The 4,524-nt window shown below is 48.1% G+C and overlaps 1 long non-coding RNA gene across 1 annotated transcript; it reads right to left on the bottom strand.

The window, feature by feature from the left end:
• Positions 1 to 2,614: 2,614 nt before the first annotated feature.
• Positions 2,615 to 4,309, bottom strand: LOC310834061. Its single transcript, XR_014559079.1, has 2 exons — positions 4,099 to 4,309; positions 2,615 to 3,507 (listed from the first exon to the last, which is right to left on the bottom strand). It is a non-coding gene; the product is annotated as an uncharacterized lncRNA (long non-coding RNA).
• Between the last annotated feature and the right edge of the window lie 215 nt (positions 4,310 to 4,524).

Raw genomic sequence — 4,524 nt, 5'->3', positions numbered from 1 at the left:
CAGCGATAGCAACGCAAAACCTCCAAAGCGCAGAGGGAGCGCTCCCTCCGCGCTCCGGAGGCTTCGCATTGCTTTTGCTGAAGCCTGGAGAGCAAGAGGGGTCAGTGCCTGAAGCCTTTGGAGTGCAGCACAAGTTCCCGCTGAGCTCCGCAGGCTTCGGGTTTCTTTCGCTGAAGCCGGGAGAGCAAGTCTCTCCTGGCTTCAGCAGAGAGGGAGAGCTGCGCAGCGCCCCTTCAGCCAAGCGGGAGGAGAAATGGAAGGGGCTCTGTTTCTCCTGCTGCTTCACTGAAGTGGCGCTGAGCAGAGAGGGGGAGAATTTTTTTCCCTTGTTCTCCCCATCTAAAACAAGGTGCGTCCTATAGAGCGAAAAATATGGTAGCTAGCCCCCAAATACATTAAAAGGGACAGTAGGACCCACTGTCCTATCCACTGCCAACGGAACACCCAGCTCCTCAGTGAGGGAATAAAGGGCGTCCAGTAAGCAGAGGCTGGTGTTACATGAACCAGCCAGTAAAATAATCCAGTTAATGGTACCCCCAGTTAAACGAGTCTTGACTTGCAATGTTCAATCCAGAAGGCTCTAAAGCACCTGAGTGCTGCACAGGCTATTGTGCAATCCATCAGCATCGCCTTATCACTATAAGGAGCTCCATCGAAATTAAAGCCCAACCACTTAACATCTCAAGGGTGAACCAGCAGCAGCCTAATGGCCGATTCAATATCACATATTGCCAACAAGGCACGTCTTCCAATTTGTTGGTAAGCTCAACTGCCTGATCCCGAGACGCGTATTTCATGGAACAATTCCGGAGGGATAGCATCACTCACTGAGGTGTCTTTGGGATGCGATAAATATGACTCAGATGGAATTATATGGGGATTTCTTAGGGCGATCCCCAATGGGGATAAATGCAAATCAGGAATAGAAGGAGAATCAAAGGGGATCCCACCATACGTCCCAATGCAAGCTGCTTCCTAACCTTCGTTCTGGCTACCTCACATTTGATTTGCTGTATTCCGAGCCACTGGCTGAAAAGCCAGAGGAATCCTAAACCTTGGGAAAACCCTTCCCACAAGCACAAAGCCGCTGACCAATCTGGATAACCTTTCAGCCAGGTTTTCAAGGGAGATAATTTTATGGGAATGTGGGCAAGAGGTATTGAGCTATTGCTTGACAGCCCCCAGCCACCGCTTGGGCAGGGGGCGCCTTGTGCTGCCGCTATGAAGTGTGAATTTACAGGGCCAACGCTGGCCAGAACCCCTAAAGAAGTCTCAACAAAGCTGCCGCCGGGGCAGCTTCCTGCATACCAGCTTCAGGTTCTATTGCTCAGGGAATTTCCATTCGAAATGTGGAGCTGCGCAAGTGGTCCACATTTCCCCATCCCTGCGATCCCAGCGAGCCGTGGGGATGATGGCAGCCCTACGTCTAACATTCCCATCATAGTGAATTGCCACTTATAGAATCATAGAGTTGGAAGGGACCCTGAGGATCATCTAGTCCAAATAATAATAATAATAATAATAATAATAATAATAATAATTTATTATTTATACCCTGCCCATCTGGCTGGGCTTCCCCAGCCACTGCGGGCAGCTTCCAACAAAATATTAAAATACAGTAATGCATCAAACATTAAAAGCTTCCCTAAACAGGGCTGCCTTCAAATGTCTTCTAAAAGTCTGCTAGCTATTGTTCTCTTTGACATCTGGTGGGAGGGCGTTCCACAGGGCAGTCACCACTACCAAGAAGGCCCTCTGCCCGGTCCCTGTAACTAGGCTTCTTGCAGTGAGGGAACCGCCAGAAGGCCCTCGGCACTGGACTTCAGTGTCCAGGTAGAACGATGGGGGAGCATGCAGCTGTTCCATATGGGGACCAATCCTGCAACCTAGGCATTACCGGCACTATGTGCTGACCAGCTAAGCTATCCAGAATGATCCCTAAAGACCCAGCCCTGTTGAGGTCCAAGTTGACGTTGAAATCGTCATCAGAGCTCAGGAATGATGTACCTGACAAGGAAGTGGAATCACGTTCCCTGCTCCTCTTTGCCCTCCACCTGGATTGCCGCCTCCGAAGACGCTTCCTTCCGGAAGAAGGCACCTGGGGCATCAGCAAGTCATCCTCTGCAGGAGAGACAAGCTCTGGAGGCATCTGCAAAGGCCCTGCCATAGTCTGCAAAAAACTAAACAATGTGAGGAACCGGTGAAACCAATGCTTTGTGCACCACATGGGGACGCTACCTTCCTCCCTAAGGACCTAGCTCGGTTCTGGAAAAATTGTGAATCAGAAAAAAGGGGCCCAGAAGGAGGAAAATCCTCTCCCTCTTTTCTAGAGATGGAAGGCCCCTGATGAAGAAGGTCTCGGGGGAAGGTAGAAAGCAGGCTGGAAACACTGCCAGAGTACATCGAATTCTAGGGCAAAGCCCCAGGATCACCTGCTAGGCCAGACATAAATGTTTCCAGTGACATAACAGACTTGAGGCAGCCCACCACCTGTCCAGGACCCCTGCTTGGCCTTTTAGAGGGAAGCACCCCCTCAAGAAACTCAAAGTTCTTTTTGGGAGCAATATCACAAATGGGCCAAACTACCCAGCAACACAAAAGCATAAGGAGCAGTTTGTTTTGTTTTGCTTTGTTATAACAATGGCTAAGTGTGGGATATGAACCCTGTCTCCCAGGTCCTAGTCCTGCACTCTAGCCACTAAGCCACAATGGCTCGTCTCTAAAATGGCGATCACCACTATCAGGGCAAAACAAACTTGAAGAAAATAAACTTGTTCAGAAACAGCATAGTTAAAGAGCATACACAGAGTGCTCATTGGAGGCACAGAGAGCCTCTGGCTCCACTCTGTCTGCCTCAGATATACATTAGCAACAACTGCGCCTGCAAGCAGATACATTCTTACAGAGAGAATGAGTCACGTGTCACAGAGACTTACCAATTTACTGTACTGCTAACTGTAGCAGATTTAGGATTGAATGATATGTGCAGGCTGTGAAGGCTTCCCTGCTTCTGCTCTTAAGAATCTTTGTCTTATTGCAATATTAAAGGAAGCTCAAAATAGCGCTCCCGCCCAAGGCTAGATTAAAATTTGGCCAACAGAACTGCATGCACCCAAAATAAAGCCAACCTTTGGGGATACTATAAACGAAAGTGATTCCAGCTAAGCTGGGAACAGCCCTGGCTAGCCCCACAGTTAACAAACAGGCAAAATGGGGGGAAACCTTTTTGTGAAAGAAAGCCCCTAATGGGGGCTTCTCCCCTATTGGAAAAGGCAAGCCAAGGAGGATTACGCACAGGCAGCGCTCACAGATACAGGAAGAATCTTCCCACAGGGCAGGGTAAGGGGTGGGGTGGGAAATCAAACAGGAAAAAAGGGGAATTAAATTATTTAAGAAACTAGAGAGGATTAAAAAGAAGGGGGAAATAAAGAAATGTAACCAGACAATGAGAAGATCGCTCCACTGTCCTCCAGACTGTCCGAGTGCTCCAGGTGATCTGGTGCAATTCTGGGCTGCATCAATAGGAGTATAGCATCTAGATCAAGGGAAGTAATAGTGCCACTGTATTCTGCTCTGGTCAGACCTCACCTGGAGTACTGTGTCCAGTTCTGGGCACCACAGTTCAAGAAGGACACTGACAAACTGGAACGTGTCCAGAGGAGGGCAACCAAAATGGTCAAAGGCCTGGAAACGATGCCTTATGAGGAACGGCTAAGGGAGCTGGGCGTATTTAGCCTGGAGAAGAGGAGGTTAATGGGTGATATGATAGCCATGTTCAAATATATAAAAGGATGTCACATAGAGGAGGGAGAAAGGTTGTTTTCTGCTGCTCCAAGAAGTGGACACGGAGCAATGGATCCAAACTACAAGAAAGAAGATTCCACCTAAACATTAGGAAGAACTTCCTGACAGTAAGAGCTGTTCGACAGTGGAATTTGCTGCCAAGGAGTGTGGTGGAGTCTCCTTCTTTGGAGGTCTTTAAGCAGAGGCTTGACAACCATATTTCAGGAGTGCTCTGATGGTGTTTCCTGCTTGGCAGGGGGTTGGACTCGATGGCCCTTGTGGTCTCTTCCAACTCTATGATTCTATGATTCACACAGCGAAAGAGAAAGTGCGAAACTGCAAGCCCAGCTTAAAAAACGTTTGGTCCATCCCACAAATTGACAACATCAAAATTAGCCCAGTAACCCAAACAGCCCAATCACTGCCAATGGCTATCTAAATGATTCCGCCCGGCAACTGAGGGGGTGGCCTGCCAGACCCCACTGCAACACGTGCTCTCCATGAAGGAGAAAACGCTTTGCCAAATCCATTTTCATACTGGGATATCATGCCATTAAAATATTGTACAACAGATCCTATTCTAAATGTTCAAATGCTGTTTCCACATCAAAAAATAAAATCCTGTATGACTGTTTTATTAATGAGGTTTCTTGAGCTTACTTATATTTTTGAGATGTGTGTGTGTGTGTAAAAAGGTAAAGGACCCCTGGACGGTTAAGTCCAGTCAAAGGCAACTATGGG

Source organism: Podarcis gaigeae (genome assembly GCF_964106915.1).
Source record: "Podarcis gaigeae genome assembly, chromosome: 1".
NCBI lineage: Eukaryota > Metazoa > Chordata > Lepidosauria > Squamata > Lacertidae > Podarcis > Podarcis gaigeae.
The sequence above is the reverse complement of the archived record's forward strand: the minus strand, read 5'-3'. Positions and strand labels throughout refer to the sequence as shown.